Source organism: Nerophis ophidion, linkage group LG10 (assembly GCF_033978795.1).
Source record: "Nerophis ophidion isolate RoL-2023_Sa linkage group LG10, RoL_Noph_v1.0, whole genome shotgun sequence".
In the NCBI taxonomy this organism is placed as follows: domain Eukaryota; kingdom Metazoa; phylum Chordata; class Actinopteri; order Syngnathiformes; family Syngnathidae; genus Nerophis; species Nerophis ophidion.
Window position 1 is genome coordinate 28,759,029 of NC_084620.1, and position 11,787 is coordinate 28,770,815.

At 38.7% G+C, this 11,787-nt stretch overlaps 1 long non-coding RNA gene across 3 annotated transcripts; it reads right to left on the reverse strand.

Moving 5' to 3' along the window:
• Positions 1-491: 491 nt before the first annotated feature.
• On the reverse strand, positions 492-6,898 carry LOC133560594 (uncharacterized). 3 transcript variants are annotated; one of them, XR_009808493.1, is made up of 5 exons: positions 5,852-6,898; positions 4,870-4,947; positions 4,259-4,336; positions 3,649-3,726; positions 492-1,087 (listed from the first exon to the last, which is right to left on the reverse strand). It is a non-coding gene; the product is annotated as an uncharacterized LOC133560594 (long non-coding RNA). The 3 variants fall into 3 exon arrangements; XR_009808492.1 differs by having other exon boundaries at positions 492-899; positions 1,016-1,087; positions 4,259-4,947; XR_009808491.1 differs by having other exon boundaries at positions 4,259-4,947.
• Positions 6,899-11,787: the final 4,889 nt, after the last annotated feature.

The window sequence follows — 11,787 nt, forward strand, 5'->3', positions numbered from 1 at the left end:
GACAAAAACGTGACATATGGGGACATGCCTTTCCAATGGTCCTGCAGGCCTGGGAATCAGACGGTTAGTGAACCAGAATTTTAGACACACAGTGGTCTATTGAGATTTTTGCAACTCTTTTGTTTTTTTCTGAACCTGATTTTTATGGTACATATGAGGACTTGTCAGGTTTAGGTGACAAATGAAGACCAGAGTGTTTAAGATTTCAAGTTTATGTGACATATGATGACCATGACGTCACCGAGTGTTTAAGATTTCAGGTTCATGTGACATATGATGACCATGACATCACAGAGTGTTTAAGATTTCAAGTTTATGTGACATATGACGACCATGACGTCACAGAGTGTTTAAGATTTCAAGTTTATGTGACATATGATGACCATGACGTCACAGAGTGTTAAAGATTTCAGGTTCATGTGACATATGAGGCTAATGACATCAGAGACTTAACAAAACCACCTTAGTTGGTTTAGTTGATGTGTTGTCATTTTAAAAAATCCCAATCCCATGCTACTGTAATCTAAAACCAAGAAGAGTTTAAAAGAAACATGGGTAAAAATGTAATTGTCGACTAAGTGTAACTGAATTGTTTTTGTGGATTTTGTCGCTAAGAATTATCTGGAATAAATACAAAACGCTTGCTGTTTATTTTGCTTTTTTAATTGCTCGTAACATACTCAAACTACCACAGAAGATGTGGGAAAACATTTTTTTCCCCTTTTTTTAATATAATTCTGTTATGGATGTAGTACTTGATGGCAAGCCAATCTCTGTCCTGTAGAGCTACAAGTTCTTTATGGAGGCAGGCTTCACAATCTTTTTTACCTGGTACTTTGTTGCCAGTTATAAAATGCAACATGTGTCATTCAACTGCTTCCACTTCTTCCCCTTTGCAGCTGTCATAAAGGAGACAAAATACAATTTCTTACTGAAGGAAAAATGACTATAACACAGTGAAAAGGTGCAAAACGTAATATAATATTCTAGTAAATGATGTGGATTATTTATTTACCCCGCTTTGGAGTGGACCAAGTGGAAGAAGCTTGAGACATACCTACTTCCAGCGATTTGTCCTGCTGTCAATCTGAAAGGAAGAATTAGAAAACTGTAAAAGTAAACATTTAACATATTGTGCTTTGTGAAGCAGCGGAGTATATGTGTTGTCTGTCTATTTATCAATAATGCAGACCAGGAGTGTTGGCTGAGTTCTTAACATTTGCTTTCAGAGCCTGCATATCACAACATACAAGATGCCGTCATGGCGACACAACCTATCCCGGGCTACCGCGCATGCTCGTCACTCCTGTTGCATGCTGGGTAGGGTAGTTCTTTTTTCCCCTGGCTCATAACATTAAACTATAGTACCATGTATATGCGTTCAGTTTATCAAAGCACCAAGCAAACAGATATGGTCATAATTATTTTAAGTGCACTACGCAGAATAAACACAACATTATTAATATTGCTACTACGGATAATTTGATCAAAAATTCCCTAAAACAGCGCACTACCTATAATATAAGTTTTTTAAACATAAGATCCCTGATAAAAAAAAAAATGTTTCTGCTGTTACCTCAGAAATTGCCTGTTCAGATGTTATGATTGTGGCTCAGAGATTTGTATGTAGATTATATTTATTTTCCATAACAAACAGGATAACTTAAATACCCTGGCAGTGGCAATAAGCTTAAATGTTTGTATTTACATTTTTGGAGTTGATTTTCATAAAATTTGCTATTTAACTGCTACTGTTTAACAAGGACTGATTTAAATTGTGTTTGCACAACAAATGTTTTGGCGCTTTTGTTCATGCGGGAGAATATTCCAATAAAGGTGCACTATACACTACTTTTGAATTCATTATTGGGCTTTGCGTATACAATGCAGTTAATCGCGATTAATAAGAGAAATAGTGCGATTAACTTCAATTAAAAATGTTAATCATTGCCCAGCACTAATATATATACAAACCCCGTTTCCATAAAAGTTGGGAAATTGTGTTAGATGTAAATATAAACTGAATACAATGATTTGCAAATCCTTTTCAACCCATATTCAATTGAAAGCATTACAAAAACAAAATATTTGATGTTCAAACTCAAACTTTTTTTTTTTTGCAAATAATAATTAACTTTGAATTTCATGGCTGCAACACGTGCCAAAGTAGTTGGGAAAGGGCATGTTCACCACTATGTTACATCACATTTTCTTTTAACAACACTCAATAAACGTTTGGGAACTGAGGAAACTAATTGTTGAAGCTTTGAAAGTGGAATTCTTTACCATTCTTGCTTGATGTAAAGCTTAAGTTGTCGTGTTTTACGCTTCATAATGCGCTACACATTTTCGATGGGAGACATGTCTGGACTGCAGGCGGGCCAGGAAAGTACCCGCACTCTTTTACTACGAAGACACGCTGTTGTAACACGTGGCTTGGCATTGTTTTGCTGAAATAAGCAGGGGCGTCCATGATAATGTTGCTTGGATGACAACATATGTTGCTCCAAAACCTGTATGGACCATTCAGCATTAATGGTGCCTTCTCAGATGTGTAAGTTACCCATGCTTTGGGCACTAATACACCCCCATACCATCACACATGCTGGCTTTTGAACTTTGCGCCGGATGGTTATTTTCCTCTTTGTTCCGGAGAACACCACGTCCACAATTTCCATATATAATTTGAAATGTGGACCACAGAACACTTTGCCACTTTGCATCAGTCCATCCTAGATGAGCTCGGGCCCAGCGAAGCCCGCGGCGTTCCTCTGTCTTGTTGATAAATGGCATTTGCTTTGCATAGTAGAGTTTTAACTTGCATTTACAGATGTAGCGACCAACTGTAGTAACTGACAGTGGTTTTCTGAAGTATTTCTGAGCCCATGTGGTGATATCTTTTACACACTGATGTCGGTTTTTAATGCAGTACATCGCTTACGTGCAGTGATTTCTCCAGATTCTCTGAACCTTTTGATAATTTTACGGACCGTAGATGGTAAAATCCCTAAATTCTTTGCAAAAAAAATGTTTAGCAGTTTTAACATCAAATATGTTGTCTTTGTAGCATATTCAACAGAATTGGGGTTGAAAATTATTTGCAAATCATTGTATCCTGTTTATATGTACATCTAACACAATTTCCCAACTCATATGGAAACGGGGTTTGAATGTATTTATATAAATATAGCCTATTATTTGCGCACTATTTACAAGTTATGGACCAAAAACACGACCACCGAAAAAATACTTTGATCAATGAAAACAGCGCTGCAAAAACCGGCTGTAAACAAGAGGCACTGCATTTTCTGAATTGAAACACTCATTTTAAAGCTTTGACATTAACATTTTAACACACACTAATCTGGTTCAGAAAATATGAGGACCTTATATGAAACACACTTTCTTGGTTCAAACAATATGAGGACATGACGAGTGCTCACATGTAAAATTTATGTTGTTGACTTGTAACATCTCCTGTTTTGCTAAACATGAGTTCCAAACTCCCTACTGACTAACATGGATGTACCCTTACGAAAATGTTGTCGTATAAACTGATCTGTGAGAGATTAAAATGAATAAATGTCTTTCAAAATATAGGTTGGGTCAAATTTAGAGCAGATATAGTAAAAATAGACATGTAATAACCTGTTGGAGGGATGAAGTCGGTTTATGGCTGTCATCTGAATCTAGAGAATGTTGAGATAGAACCTCAACAGTTGGTTTCTGCAACAAAACACAAAAATATAGTGTCATAACTAATTAATTATAACATTCTCACCACTTTTTGTTGATAAAAATCTGAGCATACAATGCCAGATAAAGGGTAAAGATTATTACAGAGTTTCAGCTCTTAGACAATTCATTAAGAATGTAACACACACAAAAATCTGGTTCAGAAAATATGAGGACCTGAATTGAGACACTCATTTTAAAGCTTTGACATTAACATTGTAACACACATTTTCTGGTTCAGAAAATATGAGGACCTTATATGAAACACACCTAAGTCTTTCTTGCTTCAAACAATATAAGGACATGACGAGGGGTCACATGTAGAATGTATGTTGTTGACTTGTAACATCTCCTGTTTTGCTAAACATGAGTTCTAAACTTTCTACTGACTAACATGGATGTACCCTTGCGAAAAAGTTGTCATATAAACTGATCTGTGAGAGATTAAAATAAATAAATGTCTTTCAAAATATAGGTTGGGTCAAATTTAGAGCAGATATAGTAAAAATAGACATGTAATAACCTGTTGGAGGGATGAAGTCAGTTAATGGCTCACATCTGAATCTGGAGAATGTTGAGATGGAACCTCAACAGTTGGTTTCTGCAACAAAACACAAAAATATAATGTCAGAACTAATTAATTATAACATTATCAGCACTTTTTGTGGATAAAACTCTGAGCATACAATGCCAGATAAATAGTAAAGATTATTACAGAGTTTCAGCTCTTAGACAATTAATTAAGAATATAAAACACACTAAAATCTGGTTCAGAAAATATGAGGACCTGAATTGAGACACACATTTTAAAGCTTGGACATTAACATTGTAACACACACTAATCTGGTTTAGAAAATATGAGGACCTTATATGAAACACACCTAAGTCTTTCTTGGTTCAAACAATATAAGGACATGACGAGGGGTCACATGTAGAATGTATGTTGTTGACTTGTAACATCTCCTGTTTTGCTAAACATGAGTTCCAAACTCCTTACTGACTAACATGGATGTACTCTTACGAAAATGTTGTCATATAAACTGATCTGTGAGAGATTAAAATTAATAAATGTCTTTCAAAATATAGGTTGGGTCACATTTAGAGCAGATATAGTAAAAATAGACTTGTAATAACCTGTTGGAGGGATGAAGTCGGTTTATCGCTCACATCTGAATCTGGAGAATGTTGAGATAGAACCCCAACAGTTGGTGTCTGCAACAAAACACAAAAATATAATGTCAGAACTAATTAATTATAACATTAACAACCACTTTTGGTTGATAATATTCTGAGCATAAACAGTAAAGATTATTATAGCGTTTTAGCTCTTAGACTATTATTTAAGAATGTAACATTCACTAAAATGTGGTTCAGAAAATATGAGGACCTGGATTGAAACACTCATTTTAAAGCTTTGAATTAAACATTGTAACATACACTAATGTGGTTCAGAAAAATATGAGGACCTTATATGAAACACACTGAAGTCTTTTTTAGTTCAAACAATATGAGTACATGACAAGTGATCACATATAGAATTCATGTTGCTGACCTGTAACATCTCCTGTTTTGCTAAACATGAGTTGTAAATTCCACAGACTAACATGGATGTACGCTTAAAAAATGTTGTCATATAAACTGATCTGTGAGAGGTTAAAAGGATTAAATGTCTTTTGAAGTATAGGTTGTGTCAAGTTTTTAGCAGATATAGGGCAGCACGGTGGAACAGGGGTAAGTGCATGTGCGTCACAAATCGAAGGTCCTGAGTAGTCCTGAGTTAAATCCTGGGCTCGTGATCTTTCTGTGTGGAGTTTGCATGTTCTCCCCGTGACTGCGTGGGTTCCCTCCGGGTACTCCGGCTTCATCTTACCTCCAAAGACATGCACCTGGGGATAGGTTGATTGGCAACACTAAATTGGCCCTAGTGTGTGAATGTGAGTGTAAATGTTGTCTATTTGTGTTGGCCGTGTAATGAGGTGGCGACTTGTCCAGGGTGTACTCCGCCTTCCGCCCGAATGCAGCTCAGATAGGCTCAAGCACACCCCGCCAACCCAAAAAAGGGACAGGTAGTAGAAAATGGATGGATGGATGGATAGTAAAATAGTCAAGTAATAACCTGTTGGAGGGATGAAGTCGGTTTATCGGTCACATGAATCTGGAGAATGTTGAGATAGAACATCAACAGTTGGTGTCTGCAACAAAACACATAAAAATAATGTTAGAACTTATTAATTATAACATTATCAGCACTTTTTGTTGTTAACATTATGAGCATATAATGCCAGATAAATAGTAAAGATATTTATAGAGGGTTTCTGTCTCTTGTCCCGCTCATGTCTTGAGATGAACTTCCCTCGGTACTCGACCACAAAAGAACCTTTTTAAATTGATGCAAGAGCAAATACACCATATCCTGATAAAACAGTTTATCAATTAACAATGTTTGGAATATCTGTTTTAAAAAGCAATAATAATAGTCGTTACTTGACTAAAAATTATATTACAAACAGAATTACTCTTTCATAAATGTAAATAATTATTAAATTAAGTACAAACCCCGTTTCCATATGAGTTGGGAAATTGTGTTAGATGTAAATATAAACAGAATACAATGATTTGCAAATCATTTTCAACCCATATTCAGTTGAATATGCTACAAAGACAACATATGTTTGCCTGTGTATCGGCTGGGGACATCTCTGCGATGCTGATCCGCCTCCGCTTGGGATGGTTTCCTGCTGGCTCCGCTGTGAACGGGACTCTCGCTGCTGTGTTGGATCCGCTTTGGACTGGACTCTTGCGACTGTGTTGGATCCATTGTGGATTGAACTTTCACAGTATCATGTTAGACCCGCTCGACATCCATTGCTTTCCTCCTCTCTAAGGTTCTCATAGTCATCATTGTCACCGACGTCCCACTGGGTGTGAGTTTTCCTTGCCCTTATGTGGGCCTACCGAGGATGTCGTAGTGGTTTGTGCAGCCCTTTGAGACACTAGTGATTTAGGGCTATATAAGTAAACATTGATTGATTGATTGATATTTGATGTTCAAACTGATAAACATTTTTTTGGTGCAAATAATCATTAACTTTAGAAATTGATGCCAGCAACATGCAACAAACAAGTTGGGAAAGGTGGCAATAAATACTGATAAAGTTAAGAAATGCTCATCAAACACTTATTTGGGACATCCCACCGGTGTGAAGGCTAATTTGGAACAGGTGGGTGCCATGATTGGCTATAAAAACAGCTTCCCAAAAAATGCTCAGTCTTTCACAGGAAAGGATGGGGCGAGGTACACCCCTTTGTCCACAACTGCGTGAGCAAATAGTCAAACAGTTTAAGAACAACCTTTCTCAAAGTGCAATTGCAAGAAATTTAGGGATTTCAACATCTACGCTCCATGATATCATCAAAAGGTTCAGAGAATCCGGAGAAATCACTCCACGTAAGCGGCATGTCTGGAAACCAACATTGAATAACTGTGACCTTCGATCCCTCAAAAACCGACATCAATCTCTAAAGGATATCACCACATGAGTTCAGGAACACTTCAGAAAACCACTGTCACTAAATACAGTGTGTTGCTACATCTGTAAGTGCAAGTTAAAGCTCTATTATGCAAAGTGAAAGCCAATTATCAACATCCAGAAACGCCGCCGGCTTCTCTGGGCCCGAGATCATCTAAGATGGACTGATGCAAAGTGGAAAGGTGTTCTGTGGTCTGACGAGCCCACATTTCAAATTATTTTTGGAAATATTGGACACCGTTTCATCCGGACCAAAGGGGAAGCGAACCATCCAGAATGTTATCGACGCAAAGTTCAAAAGCCAGCATCTGTGATGGTATGGGGGTGCATTAGTGCCCAAGGCATGGGTAACTTACACATCTGTAAGTTACCCATCTGTTTGGAACAACATTTGCTGCCATTTAAGCGCCGACTTTTTCATGTACGCCCCTGCTTATTTCAGCAAGACAATGCCAAGCCACATTCAGCACGTGTTCAGCTTCATAAAAAAAGAGTGCAGGTACTTTCCTGGCCGGCCTGCAGTCCTATCAAAAATGTGTGGTGCATTATGAAGCGTAAAATACGACAGAGGAGACTGAAGCTCTACATAAAACAAGAATGGGAAAGAATTCCACCTTCCAAGCTTCAACAATTAGTTTCCTCAGTTCCCAAACGGTTATTGAGTGTTGTTGAAAGAAAAGGTGATGTAACACAGTGGTGAACATGCCCTTTCCCAACTACTTTGGCACGTATTGCAGCCATGAAATTCTAAGTTAATTATTATTTGTAAAAAAAATTATTCCGTTTGGATTTACATCTAACACAATTTCCCAACTCATATGGAAACAGGGTTTGTAATTAATGTGTTACTTGAAAAAGAAAAGTTTTAAATATCTAGCATATGCAGTTGAGAGACATTTCATGAGAGCAGAGTGTGTGTGTGCCTTTAAAAAGCTGTGCCTTTTGCCAAGTGACGTGGGACTTCAGCGCCCAGACATAGCAGAATAGTTCAGCTGTATTTTTTAGCTTAGCAGTGGCAGTTAAGATAGTTCTGTTGAATGTTTTTGTTTGTGTGTGGATGAGGCCTCTTTCTATTTGATATCGTGTTCGTAATTACTTCCGGGGGTTGCTTTCATTAGTAAAAAGATATTACCTGCACTAACCCTTTTGTGCTTCTAACGCTGTCTTGTTGACATACAATCACATCAAAAGTAGCATGCCACATTACATAAAACGCATCGTAACAGCGTTGTAGCGTACATAAAAGTTATTAGCTTACTCGTTACCGGTAAAAGTAACAGCATTAGTAACATCGTTTTCATATACCGCTGTTATACCATCCATCCATCATCTTCCGCTTTTCCGAGGTGGGGTCGCGGTGGCAGCAGCCTAAGCAGGGAAGCCCAGACTTCCCTCTCCCCAGCCACTTCGTCTAGCTCTTCCCGGGGGATCCCGAGGCGTTCCCAGGCCAGCCGGGAGACATAGTCTTCCCAACGTGTCCTGGGTCTTCCCCGTGGCCTCCTACCGGTTGGACGTGCCCTAAACACCTCCCTAGGGAGGCGTTCGGGTGGCATCCTGACCAGATGCCCGAACCACCTCATCTGGCTCCTCTCCATGTGGAGGAGCAGCGGCTTTACTTTGAGTTCCTCCCGGATGGCAGAGCTTCTCACCCTATCTCTAGGGGAGAGCACCCCTACCCGGTGGAGGAAACTCATTTCGGCCGCTTGTACCCGTGATCTTATCCTTTCGGTCATGACCCAAAGCTCATGACCATAGGTGAGGATGGGAACGTAGATCGACCGGTAAATTGAGAGCTTTGCCTTCCGGCTCAGCTCCTTCTTCACCACAACGGATCGATACAACGTCCGCATTACCGAAGACCCCACACCGATCCGCCTGTCGATCTCACGATCCACTCTTCCCCCACTCGTGAACAAGACTCCGAGGGGCCATAGAGGTCGGGTGCATTGTGAACTGGGCGGCAGCCGAAGGCAGGGCACTTGGCGGTCCGATCCTCGGCTACAGAAGCTAGCTCTTGGGACGTGGAACGCTGTTATTCCAAACACTTCTAATCAAAGCCATATAATACAACCTCTATTAGACTGTAAGGAAATGATCCAAATGAGATGTTGATACAGTTACCATTGATATGTTACATAACAAGACATACCTTTCCAATCATTGATCCACTGGGCCTTAAAACAAGACTTGTCACAGCCAGATCAAATAAACTCGGTAGCTTCAGCCTCAGGATTACGTCTCGCTCTTCTTTTGGGCACGATGTCTATATCATGTGTTGATGCGCCTAACAAATCCACACATAAAAATGAAAAAAGTCAGTGACACAGAAATAAAACAAAGAACCAAACCCTTCAAAAACTGTTAAATTTAGGATCAGTGCAGACATGAAGCTTCTCAAACAAAGTAGTAATGTAACAATATCAGTAACATGCCTACTCCACAGTGCTTATCAGCTTGACATATTTGTATTTGAGAAAAAGTATAAACAATTTGAAGAACTCTAGTCTGTCTTGTTTAAAATTAAGACAAGGTTTACTTGCATAGTGATCAAGGGTGATGGGTCAAATGCAGAGAATAATTTCACCACACCTAGTGTGTGTGTGACAATCACTGCTACTTATAATCTTCCATGCAACTTTAAAAAAAATTTTTTAAATGCCTTGGCCTTGGCCCAGAACTGAAATGCTTAATTTGACCTCATAAAATCAAATCTGATTGCAATTAATAACAACAAACATTTAACTGTTGTTTACAATGAACTATTTTCCTATGTTAAAAAACATTGGTCTATTTAATTACGTTAAACTTCATTTTATGCTCACCTGATTCAACCATGCTGCCGAAGACTGTCAAAGATGGTTTGTGGCCAAGATAGATGTCCCCTTCCGGTGCTGCAGGTCCCGGAAGTGATGTTCACTGAGCGCTCTGTTGTGCTCAAAATCGTGTGTGAAGTTTTGTATTTCGATTATAAATGGTCCTTTTGGAAAACCCTTTTTATATATATATTCAATATTAAGTGTGATACGTGAGCTGTATAACTTCCATGAGGAAAATAATTAACTAGTGATTTAGCCATCTGTTAGGATCAGACATCATCCAACGGCCAATCAGGCGGCGCCTAACTGAAAATTGGACCAATCAGACGCCGAGACTCTTCACAGTGGGCGGAAGTAACCATCTTGAATACAATGTGAAGTGAATACCTCCAAAAACAATCCCCAATTGAATCCAAAATTTGTCCCAAAGATAAAAATACCAAAATCATGTGCTATTGTAACCATTTGAAAATATTAAATACTGTATGTAGTTTGAATTCCATTTGAATTATCGCCTTTGTCTCAATCAAGGTTGAAAGTTTTTTTTCAGGCACATTTAAAGTAATTATTGTGCGGCATTGTATTTTAGACAACAGAATAGAAAAAAGCCCAATACAGTAAAATACTGAATCAAACCGATTAAATCATCACCATAATCCCTTTATTATTGATTGTCTAGCCCAAATCCTCTCCAGATAAACCAAATGAATAGATAAAACTAACATAAAAAAGGTTGAGATCATCAGATCAGTTGAAAATGTGTTACTTGATTTAGATTTCAAAAGTATGTTCATTGCTGTAATGATTATATGTTTTTCAAATGTTGGAGTGTGTGAGTTTCTGACCCACATGACATATGAGGACATATGACATATGAGGACAAGTGTGTGTGTGTGTGTGTCATAATAGCAAAGATGGCCACTAGGGGCAAAATCGAAAGTGACCCAAAAAATTACACACACTTTCACACACTTTTTCTGAAAATTTGACAAATGAAGACTTTAGAGATTTTTGGTCTGGGAACATGCTGGGAGGGTCTAGAACACGATAGCATTGCGGGAAATATGGGGACATGGAAAATGTCCTCATATTTCAACAGGTCCTCATATGTAAGGTGAAATTTCATAAAAATGTCCCCATATGTCACTTTGACAAACGCACACACACACACACACACACACACACACACACACACACACACACACACACACACACACACACACACACACGCAGAGGAGGGGTACAAAAGGGCGGTGTAAAGCTTAGTCATTATTTGGAGCTTTATACGTTAGCGTAAAGACTTTGTTCGATTCGGTCATGATTAGTGAAACGCCTGTGTCGATTTATAAAAATAATAAAACTTACATTGACGCTCCGCAAAAAAGTCGAGTGTTTCTAAATCGTATTCAGATGCCACCGACCGAGTCTTTGCGTGAGAAATGGGACTTGGAAGCGTACGGGATGGAGGGATCTTTTGGATTTGTATTCAGATACGAAATGGGTGATATCTGCTTATTTCAGCTAAAAGAAAGAAGAGACGGAAGCCCTTTCTCGATATTTTCATCGTTATCTACCGTGGATTGGGAAGTTTTTGTTACGTGGGGAGATGTGGACACGCACACACACACGCACACACACACACACACACACGCACACACACACGCACACACACACACACATTCGTACGCACACATCGTTAAGACCAG